This window comes from Pristiophorus japonicus, chromosome 4, assembly GCF_044704955.1.
Source record: "Pristiophorus japonicus isolate sPriJap1 chromosome 4, sPriJap1.hap1, whole genome shotgun sequence".
NCBI lineage: Eukaryota > Metazoa > Chordata > Chondrichthyes > Pristiophoridae > Pristiophorus > Pristiophorus japonicus.
In genome coordinates, this window is record NC_091980.1 from 97,636,229 (window position 1) to 97,648,534 (window position 12,306).

General features: G+C 43.8%; 1 protein-coding gene across 1 annotated transcript in view; it reads left to right on the top strand.

Annotated features, from left to right (window-relative positions):
- ergic1 (endoplasmic reticulum-golgi intermediate compartment 1) overlaps positions 1-12,306 on the top strand; it is a 102,380-nt gene that overhangs the window by 43,211 nt on the left and 46,863 nt on the right. The window lies entirely within an intron of this gene.

Genomic DNA, 12,306 nt, shown 5'->3' on the forward strand with positions numbered 1-12,306 from the left:
TGGCACAAGTAGTGTGATGTGTTAATTAAATTCTAAAATACAGGTACAACTTCTGAAATCCGGCAACCTCGACCGAATCCATTTCATTTTTTCATTTTTTGCCAGATTTTGGATCTCGCTGTTGCTGCTCCTTGCTGCCCACCTATTCCCTATGCCCCTCGCTGGCCACCGATTCCCATGGCCATCTGGCGCTGCGTTTTTTACGTCGTCATCTTGGCCACCTCAAAAATGTCTAGTTTTCGGACAATTCCGGATTACAAGAACATAAGAAATAGGAGCAGGAGTAGACCATTTGGCCCCTCGAACCTGCTCCGCCATTTAATAAGATCATGGCTGATCTGATCATGGACCCGGCTCCACTTCCCTGCCTGCTCCCGATAACACTTTATTCCCTTATTGCTCAAAGATCTGTCGATCTTCGCCTTAAACATATTCAATGATCCAGCCTCCACAGCTCTCTGGGGCAGAGAATTCTATAGATTTACAACCCTCTGAGAGAAGAAATTTCTCCTCATCTCAGTTTTAAATGAGTAGCCCCTTATTCTAAGACTATGTCTCCTAGTTTTAGTTTCCCCATGTGGAGATATCCTCTCTGCATCCAACTGTCGAGCCCCCTCATTATCTTTATAAGTTTCAATAAGATCACACCTCATTCTTCTGAACTCCAATGTGTATAGGCCCAACCTACTCAACCTATCTTCATAAGCCAACCCCCTCACCTCAGGAATCAATCTCTGAACAGCCTCCAATGCAAGAATATCCTTCCTTAAATACAGAGACCAAAACTGTACGCAGTATTCTAGGTGTGGCCTCACCAATACCCTGTACAGTTGTAGCAGGACTTCTCTGTTTTTATATTGTATTCCCCTTGCAATAAAGGCCAACATTCCATTTGCCTTCCTGATTACTTGCTGTACCTGCATACTAAGTTTTTGTGTTTCATGCACAAGGACCCCCAGGTCCCTCTGTACTGCAGCACTTTGCAATTTTTCTCCATTTAAATTATAATTTGCTTTTCTATTATTTCTGCCAAAGTAGATAACCTCACATTTTCCCACATTATACTCCATCAGCCAAGTTTTTGCCCACTCACTTAGCCTGTCTATATCCCTTTGCAGATTTCTTCTGTCCTCCTCACAATTTGCTTTCCCACCCATCTTTTTATCAGCAGCAAACTTGGCTATATTACACTTGGTCCCCTCATCCAAGTCATTAATATAGATTGTAAATAGTTGAGGACCCAGCACCAATCCCTGCTGCACTCCACTAGTTACTATTTGCCAACCGGAAAATGAACCATTAATCCCGACTCTCTGTTTTCTGTTCGTTAGCCAATCCTCTATCCATGCTAATATATTACCCCCAACCCCATGAACTTTTATCTTGTGCAGTAACCTTTTATGTGGCACCTTATCGAATGCCTTCTGGAAATCCAAATACACCATATTCACTGGATTCGGAACGTTGTACCTGTAATCCTCATTATAGCTGGTCCCTCGCATCGAGGGTGACTTGCTTCCACGCCAAAAAGGGATGAGTTCACAGGTGTTTCAATGAAGGACCTAATATTCCTGGTCCTAATCTACATGTTGAAAAGTGGAAGATGCCTGTGTGTGGATTTTTTTTTAACGTGTGGTGGCCATTGCACACCAGCCACCACACGGGCTTGACAGAGTTAGGTCTTGGTCCAGTGGCAAGGGTTAACCAAGACGTCTGGAGACCAGCTCTGCTGCACGGACCTAGTGCGCACACGTATCGTAATGTGGGCTGGCCCATGCTGCTCCTGGGCCCACGCTTCTTCTGGGCCCCGAACTCGCGCCTCTCCTGGGCCCTGATTCACTAAAATATACACAGGCTGCATATCGTCATTCTTTCAGCTCCATGAAACATTGGGAGTGGGAGCAGAAAATGGGGTGTGGATTCTCACTGGGAGTGGGAGCAGGGATCGCGTATGGACCCTCAATGGAAGCAGGGGTCAAGGAATTGGGTGCCAAGGGCAGCGCTTGAATTTTCCATTGACCTCCACCACTGATCCATGGACCCAGACTCCCACTGGGAGCCTCGTGTTGTACAGGTAACTCTTCCGTGTCTGCAACTTGTATCAATGAATAGGTTAGAATCATCCGTGTTTCAGGGAGCTGAAAGAACGAACTGTACTATCAATTTAAAAATAAACATTCTTTGTTTTTTTTATTTTTGTATGCTGTTTAATGTTTTGTTACAAACATGGAATAAGTGTGTATGCAGGATTCTTCAAATTTTTATTGACCATCATGATTATCATCTCTAACATTTATTTCTCCATTTCCACAAGATTTGATATGCTAACATTTTATTATTTTCATTCTTTTGACATTTTCTGTCGTGTGTTTGTATCATGCATTAAAATAATTTTGAAGGAAGACTTGGAGATAGTTGTATTTTCATTACAACAGAGGTGATTGAGGGAATTTGATAGAGATGTTTAAAGTTAAACAGAGATGGGACAGAATGGATAAAAACCCCGTTTCCAGTGGTTGAATGAAGAGGTATAGAGATATAGTCCCTCAAAACTGTCACCAAGCTCATGGTCAACAGGGCCGTAGTAATACCCGCCCTCCTGTATGGCTCAGAGACGTGGACCATGTACAGTAGACACCAAGTCGCTGGAGAAATACCACCAGCGATGTCTCCGCAAGATCCTGCAAATCCCCTGGGAGGACAGATGCACAAACGTTAGCGTCCTCGTCTAGGCCAACATCCCCAGCATTGAAGCACTGACCACACTTGATCAGCTTTGCTGGGCAGGCCACGTAGTTCGCATGCCGGACACGAGACTCCCAAAGCAAGCGCTCGACTCGAAACTTGTCCACGGCAAATGAGCCAAAGGTGGGCAGAGGAAACGTTACAAGGACACCCTCAAAGCCTCCCTGATAAAGTGCGACATCCCCACTGACACCTGGGAGTCCCTGGCCATAGACCGCCCTAAGTGGAGGAAGTGCACAGAGAGTTATGAGGCTGTGGAGTTAGTGATTGAAGCAGTGGCCAACATTTAAGAATATGTTGGGTAGTTAAAGGAAAGGGGAATAAAGGGATATGGGAACAGGGTGGGTACATGGGATTAGAACCGCTCCTCATGTGGAAGATAAACACCAACATGGAGTGGTTGGGCTGAATGGCGGCCTTCTGCGTCGTAATTTCTCTAATTCTATATAAATATTTTATACGCTTGTAATTGGTTTGGTCTCTTTGTGTACTTTTTCTTACGAGGACCTATATTTGATTGTCACATCAGATGTTGAAACACAGATATACATTTTTACATGTTCATACTTCCACTAATAGGCACAGAATTTATTGACTTTTTACCATTTTAAAAGTAAAGGGTGGGACATTTTCTGTGCAGGCATTCTTCCTGTTCCCTGAAATTCCACTCCAGTGATCTCATGAGTAGTGACTGCTGCCCACAGCTCACCGATCTAGTTCATGTCATTGAAGGGGAATTTCAGGAAGCCACAGCAGGGGGAGTTCCACAGTAAGTATTGGTTCCCAGGCTTTGCCGAACCGGCAGTTGCAAGGCATAACGCATAGTAATAAGGACGTGGCAGAGATTCTACCAGATGTCCAGATATTTCCTTCAATATCTCTTGAGATTACTTGACAATCAAGTTTAATACAGTTTCCTTTAAGTTGTGTCGTAAATTCTGAAGTTTTCATACATATAAAATATGACCACATATGTCTGACATTTTTTAGGTTTTTACATAGTACTTTGGAACTTGCAGGCAGTCATATGTCTAGCTGCAAATCGATTTTTAAACACTTAAATTCTGTTATGTGGAGAGACTAGAGAAGCTGAGGTGGTTGTTCTTGGAGCGGAGAAGGTCGTTTTCTAGATCAATATGTCGAGGAGCCAACTTGGGAACAGGATATTTTAGATCTAGTATTGTTCAATGCCATAGGGTTAATTAATAACCTTGTGGTAACGAAGCTTCTGTAGAAGAGTGATCATAATGGGAGCGATTTTAACCCTAATCGCTCAGCAGGATCCTGGCGGTTGGGTGCTTAAAATCGCTCTAGATCTTACCTGTCCGAAATTCGTCATGATCGCAACATCTGCAATTTAACTTGCTCTCCTGAGCAGGCAGCAAGGACACACGCCCAAAGACAGCAGGGTCCTTCTTTACATATACATGATGCAGCCCGATGACATCATTGTGCGACTGTAATTTTAACTCTGGCTTGAGCGGGGAATCCACCTGGAGTTCAAATTTAGGCCATTTAATATGATCGAAGTTTATATTGAGTTTGAGTGTGATTTAGTTAAATACAGAACTAGGATCTTAAATCTGAACAAAGCAAACTACATGGGTATGAGGGGCAAGCTGGCTAATGTAGATTGGGAAACTAGATTAAAATATGACCGTACATAAATCATGGCAAATATTTAAATAAATAATTCATAATTCACAATGAATTTACATTCCAGTAAGGAATAAAAATCCACGTGAAGTGTGGTCCAACCATAGCTAACCAGAGAAGTTAAAGATAGTATTAGATTAAAGGAAGAGGCTTGTATTGTTGCCAAAAAGAGTAGTAAGCCTCCGGATTGGGAGGATTTTAGAATTCAGCAAAGGAGGACCAAGACATTGATGAAGAAAGAGAAAATAAAATACGAGAGTAAGTTAGCAAGAAACATTGAAACAAATTGTAAAAGCTTCTATAGATATGTAAAAAGGAAGAGATGAGCGAAAGTAAATGTGGGTCCCTTACAGGCAGAGACAGAAGAAATTATAATCGGGCATAAGGAAATGGCCAAGACATTAACCAAATACTTTGTGTCTGTCTTCATGGAGGAAGACACAAAAACATTCCAGAAATAGTGGGGAACCAAGGGTTAAGTGAGAATGAGGAACTTAAAGAAATTAGTATGAGTAAAGAAATAGTGCTAGAGAAATTAATGGGACTAAAAGCCAACAAATCCCCTGGACCTGATGATCTATATCCTAGGGTTTTAAGAGATGGCTCCAGAGGTAGTGTATGCTTATTGGTTTTGATCTTCCAGATTTCCCTAGATTCTAGAAATGCCCCAGCAAATTGGAATGTAGCAAATGTAATCCCGCTATTGAGAGGAGGGAGAGAGAAAACAGGGGCACTATATACCAGTTAGCATGACATCAGTAATAGGGAAAATGCTAAAATCTATTATTAGGGATGTGGTAACAGGGCAGTTAGAAAATTGTAATATAGTTGGGCAGAGTCGACAAGGATTTATGAAAGGGCAATCAATTTGTTTTCTGAGGCTGGAACTAGCAGGGCAGATAAGGAGGAACGGGTGGATGTAATGTATTTGGATTTTCAAAAAGCATTCAATAAGGTGCCACACGAGATTATTGCACAAAACTAGGGTTCATGTGATTGGGTAATGGACAGAAAATAATAAGGAAAAAATGGGCCATTTTGGGGTTGGCAGGGTGTAACTAGTGGGATACAGCAAGGATCAGTGCTTAGGCCTCAGCTATTTACAATCTATATCAGTGACTTAGATGAGAGGACTGTATTGTATCTAAGTTTGCTGACAGTACTTTCCCAGATACTTACCCATTGAACTTTGTAAGTTATGAGCAGGATGCTAAATTCTGCAAAAGGATATAGACAGATTAAATGTGTGGGCATGAACATGGCAGATGGAATACACTGTGGAGAAATGTGAAGCAGAGTATTTTTTAAATGGTGAGTGATTGGGAAATGCTGTATTCAGTGGAACCTGGGTGTCCTTGTACATAAATCACAAAGTTAGCATGCAGGTACAGCAAGCAATTGGATTAGCAAATGGTATGTTAGCCTTTATTACAAAAAGATTGGAGTATAAAAGTAAAGAGGTCTAACTGCAATTATACAGGGTCTTGGTGAGGCTACACCTGGAGTATTGTGTCCAGTTTGGTCTCCTTACCTTAGGAAGGGTATACTTGCCTTAGAGGGAGTGCAACAAAGGTTTACTAGACTGATTCCTGGGATGGGAGAATTGTCCTATGAGGAGAGATTGAGTAGCCTAAACCTATATTCCCTAGAGTTTAGAAGAATGAGAGGAGATCTCATTGAAATATATAAAAATCTGAAGAAGCTTGACAGAGTAGATGCTAGGAGGATGTTTCCCCTGGTTGGGGAGTCTAGAACTTAGGGATCACAGTCTCAGAATAAGAGGTAGGCCATTTAGGACTGTGATTAGGAGAAATTTCATCATTCAAAGGGTTGTGAATCTTTGGAATTCTCTGCCCCAGCGGGCTGTGGATGCTCAGTCATTGAGTATATTCAAGACAGAGATTGATAGATTTTTGGATACCAAGGGAACCAAGGAATATGGGGATAGTGTGGGAAAGTGGAGTTGAGGTAGAATCTTATTGGATGGCAGAGCAATCTCGAGGGGCTGAATGACCTCCTGCTGCTCCTATTTCTTATGTTGGAGAGATGTAGTAGAGGTGTTCAAAATCATGAAGGGTTTTGATAGAGTAAATTATTTACACTGTTTCCAGTAGCAGAAAGGGTTGGTAACCAGAGATTAAACGGACAAATTTACAATAATTGGCAAAAGAACCAGTGGTGACATGATGAGAAATGCTTTTAAGCAGGGAGTTATGCTCTGGAATGCACTCTCTGAAAGGATAGTGGAAGCAGATTTAGTCGTAACTTTCAAAAGAGAATTGGATAAACACTTGAAGGGGAAAAATTTGCAGGCTTTGCTGAAAGGACAGGGACGTGCGACTAATTGGATAGCCCGTTCAAAGAGCCAACACAAGCACAATGGGCTGAATGGCCTCCTTGCGTGTTGTGTCATTCTATGATACTGGTCTTTTTTCTTGTCATTTGGCCGCTTAGAACCTCTAAATCACAGTTGGATTTGTAATGAACAAAACATGTCACTGAAACCTAGTCTGTGGAAGACTTGTGGGATGATATTTATTTCTATTGGTACAGTTTAGGAAAACGTTGGTATGGTAATGCAATAGTAGATCCTTTGTGTCACACACCTAAATTTGCACTTTAATTATTGGAGTGAGCTTTTGGCTTAGTGGTAGCATTCCTGGCTCGGAACCAGAAGGTGCAGGGTTTGAATCTCATTCCAGACAGTCCTGGCTAGGAGACGAGAGCTCTGAATTTTGGGTTGTCATCCAGCACGATTCTTGGCCCTTCTTTATCGTATGCTTTGTTGAGCCCATTAAAACCCTCTGCCATATCGGATTATCATCATCATAGGCAGTCCCTTGAAATCGAGGAAGACTTGCTTCCTCTCTAAAAGTGAGTTCTCAGATGGCTATACAGTCCAATGTGGGAATTACAGTCTCTAACAGGTGGGGCAGACAGTGGTTGAAGGAAAGGCTGGTTTGCCGCATGCTCCTTCCGCTGTCTGTGCTTGATTTCCGCATGCTCTTGGCGACGAGACTCGAGGTGCTCAGCGTCCTCCCAGCTGCTCTTCCTCCACTTTGGGTGGTCTTGGGCCAGGGATTCCCAGGTGCCGGTGGGAATGTTGCACTTTATCAAGGAGGCTTTGAGGATGTCCTTGAAACGTTTCCTCTGCCCACCTGAGGCTTGTTTGTCGTGTTGGAGCTCTGAGTAGAGCGCTTGTTTAGGAATCGGGGTCAAGCAGGGCTGCGTCATTGAACCAATGCTCTTCTCGATCTTCCTTGCGACAATGCTCCATCTCACTCTCAACAAGCTCCCTGCTGGAGTGGAAGTAAACTATAGAGCCAATGGGAACCTGTTCAACCTTCACCACCTCTGGGCTAGATCCACGGTCCCATCCTCTGTCATCGAACTACAGTACACGGGTGACGTTTGCGCCTGCGCGCACTCAGAGGCTGACATCCAAGCCATCGTCAACACCTTCACTGCGGTGTACAAAAGCATAGGCTTTGCACTAAAGATCCGTAAGACAAAGGTCCTCCACCAACCTGACCCCGCCACACAGCACTGCCGCCCGATCATCAAAATATAGGATTAAGCACTCTACTAGCTGGCGCAATGATAGTTATGGCCATGGAGGAGTGTGTTAGACTGTTAATCGGCCTGTAAATCCTTCCACTTCTTCAGACTGTTCTCTTAAGGGAAGAGTGTGAAGATATAAAAACAACCTTAATAATGTCAAAATAATGTTGATAATCTTGTGTAATATGAGTTAATAATGTGAGGGGAACTGCTCAAATTCAAACCTAGACACCAGTACAATTTGACGTGCATGAAGCTTCTATATTTGGGGGATCCCTTTTGGCATCATGGGAACCTGGTGGCAAGCAATGAGTGCTTATGGTTCTTCGTGGACATTACTGCTGCCTGGCCATTTTGTAGCCAGAATTCAAAATACATTCATATTTGCAGTACCGAGGTTGTTGGCCGCTGTTCCACTATTTGGAAGGACTAATTTGGAATGACCCAATTCATGTACGGACCTGGGTGAAGCAAAGCTGTGTCATTGCACCAACGCGCGACTCGATCTTCCTTGCTGCAATGCTCCATCTCATCTTCAGTAAGCTCCCCGCTGGAGTGGAGCTAATCTATAGAACAAACAGGAAACTGTTCAAGGTCCTCCCATCCTCTGTCATTGAATTGGAGTATGCAGATGACGCTTGCGTTTGCGCACACTCTGAGGCCGAACTCCAAACCATCGTCAATATGTTCACCGTAGCGTATGAGAGCATATGCCTTACCCTAAACATCTGTAAAACAAAGGTCCTCTACCAACCTGCCCCCGCCACACAGTACTGCCCCCCAATTTTCAAAATCCATGATGAGGCCTTGGACAATGTGGACCGTTTTCCATACCTCGGGAACCTACTGTCAACAAGGGCAGATGACGAGGTCCAACATCACCTACAATGTGCCAGCACAGCCTTTGGTCGCCTAAGGAAGAGAGTGTTTGAAGACCAGAACCTTAAAACTAGCACAAAGCTCATGGTCTACAGAGTAGTAGTGATACCTGCCCTCCTATATGCTTCAGAGACATGGACTATATACAGCAGGCACATCAAAGCACTGGAAAAGTACCACCAATGCTACCTCTGCAAGATCCTGAAAATCCATTGGCAGGACAGGCGCACCAACATCAGTGTTCTCACGCAGGCCAACATCCCCAGCATCGCAGCATTGACGACGCTTAATCAGCTCCGATGGATGGGCCACATCGTCCGCATGTCCGATACGAGACTCCCAAAACAAATGCTCTACTTGGAGCTACGACATGGCAAATGAGCCCCAGGTGGGCTGAGGAAACGCTTCAAAGACGCCCTTAAGGCCTCCTTGGAAAAAGTGCAACATCCCCACCGACACCTGGGAATCCCTGGCCCAAGACCGCTCAAAGTGGAAGAGAATAATCCGGGAAGGCCCTGAACACCTCGGGTCTCTTCGCGGCAGCAAGCGGAGACCAACTGCAAACAGCGAAAGGAGTGCACGACAACCCAAGTACTCCAACCAACCGGCCATCAACCAACGTCCCTTCAACCACTTTCTGCCCAACCTGTGACAGAGACTGTAGTTCCTGCATCGGACTCATCAGTCACCTGAGAACTTCTTTTTAGTGTGGAAGCAAGTCATCCTCGACTCCGAGGGACTGCCGAAGAAGAAGAACATAGAAACATAGAAAATAGGTGCAGGAGTAGGCCATTTGGCCCTTCTAGCCTGCACCGCCATTCAATGAGTTCATGGCTGAACATGCAACTTCAGTACCCCATTCCTGCTTTCTCACCATACCCCTTGATTCCCCTAGTAGTAAGGACTTCATCGAACTCCTTTTTGAATATATTTAGTGAATTGGCCTCAACAACTTTCTGTGGTAGAGAATTCCACAGGTTCACCACTCTCTGGGTGAAGAAATTCCTCCTCATCTCGGTCCTAAATGGCTTCCCCCTTATCCTTAGACTGTGTCCCCTGGTTCTGGACTTCCCCAACATTGGGAACATTCTTCTTGCATCTAACCTGTCTAACCCCGTCAGAATTTTAAACGTTTCTATGAGGTCCCCTCTCATTCTTCTGAACTCCAGTGAATACAAGCCCAGTTGATCCAGTCTTTCTTGATGTGTCAGTCCCGCCATCCTGCGAATCAGTCTGGTGAACCTTCGCTGCACTCCCTCAATAGCAAGAATGTCCTTCCTCAGGTTAGGAGACCAAAACTGTATACAATACTCCAGGTGTGGCCTCACCAAGGCCCTGTACAATTGTAGCAACACCTCCCTGCCCCTGTACTCAAATCCCCTCGCTATGAAGGCCAACATGCCATTTGCTTTCTTAACCGCCTGCTGTACCTGCATGCCAGCCTTCAATGACTGATGTACCATAAGAACATAAGAAATAGGAGCAGAAGTAGGCCATACGGCCCCTAAAGCCTGCTCCGCCATTTAATGCGATCATGGCTGATCCGATCATAGACTTGGGTCCATTTCACTGCCCGATTCTCATAACCCCTTATTCCCTTATCGTTTAAGAAACTGTCTATTTCGGTTTTAAATGTATTCAATGTCCCAGCTTCCACAGCTCTCCGAGGAAGCAAATTCCACAGATTCACAACCCTCTGAGAGAAGAAATTTCTACTCAGCTCAGTTTTAAATGGGCGGCCCCCTAGTTCTAGTCTCCCCTATCAGTGGAAGCATCCTTGCTGCATCCACCTTGTCAAGCCCCCTCAATCTTAAAGGTTTCGATAAGATCACCTCTCATTCTTCTGAATTTCAATGAGTAGAGGCCCAACCTACTCAACCTTTCCTCATAAATCAACCCCTTCATCTCCGGAATCAACTTAGTGAACCTTCTCTGAACTGCCACCAAAGCAAGTATATCCTTTCGTAAATATGGAAAACAAAACTGCACGCAGTATTCCAGGTTGGCCTCACCAATATCCTGTACAACTGTAGCAAGACTTCCCTGCTTTTATACTCCACCCCCTTTGCAATAAAGGCCAAGATTTCATTGGCCTACCTGATCACTTGCTGTATCTGCATACTATCCTTTTGTGTTTCATGCACAAGTACCCCCAGGTCCCGCTGTACTGCAGCACTTTGCAATCTTTATTCATTTAAATAATAACTTGCTTATTGATTTTCTTTCTGCCAAAGTGCATGACCTCACACTTTCCAACATTATACTCCATCCGCCAAATTTTTGCCCACTCACTTAGCCTGTCTATGTCCCTTTGAAGATTTTTTGTGTCCTCCTCACTCATTGCTTTTCCTCCCATCTTTGTATCATCAGCAAACTTGGCTACATTACACTCGGTCCCTTCTTCCAAGTTGTTAATATAGATTGTAAATAGTTGGGGTCCCAGCACTGATCCCTGCAACACCCCACTAGTTACTGATTGCCAACCCAAGAATGAACCATTTATCCCGACTCTCTGTTTTTTGTTTGTTAGCCAATCCTCTATCCATGTTAATATATTACTCCCAACCCCATGAACTTTTATCTTGTGCAGTCACCTTTTATGTGACACCTTGTCAAATGCCTTCTGGAAGTCCAAATACACCACATCCACTGGTTCCCATGTATTCACCTTGTTCGTTACATCCTCAAAATAATTCCAGCAAATTTGTCAAACATGACTTCCCCTTCATAAATCCATGCTGACTCTGCCTGACCGAATTTTGCTTTTCCAAATGTCCTGCTGCTGCTTTAATAATGGACTCCAACATTTTCCCAACCACAGATGTTTTGGAAGGACTGCTCCTTAACTTTTAGCCACACTTCTGACCAATCTTGCTTTATTTTTGGGTACCTGGCTTACAAGGCAAGCAGGTAGAAACATCTCTTGGTAGTTCTTCTCTTGGACTTCATGAAATACAGCTGGAGACAAGTCCATATGAGGAGAATCATGGGGCTGGGTTTCCCTGAAGCTTGCCCAGGTCTAGCATTCTCGTCTGTGCTCTGGTGACTATGGGGTTTGATAAGTGTCCACTGGTTTATTCAAAACTTTCCATGACTGATGGACCTTGCAGGAAATTTTAATGCATTAAATTTGTGCTATTGTTTGTTTTGTGGGGAGGTTGCACTTCGGAGATGTTCAGTTTTTGCTGAATCTCACCAAATGGCCTATAGAAAACAACACATCGGTATAATTAGTTAAGAGAAAAGAAAAAAATAACTTGCATTTATATAGCGCCTTTCATGACCTCAGGACATCTTAAAGTGCTTTACAGTCAATGAAGTATTTTTAGAAGTGTAGTCACTGTTGTAATATAAGGAAGGGACCAAAGGATGAGTTACTTACCAGCTCTGATGACCTGAAAAGCAAGCAGTCCATGATATGCCAAGTACCTGCATCTCCAGTATTTCATTGGTTTGCTATTTTCT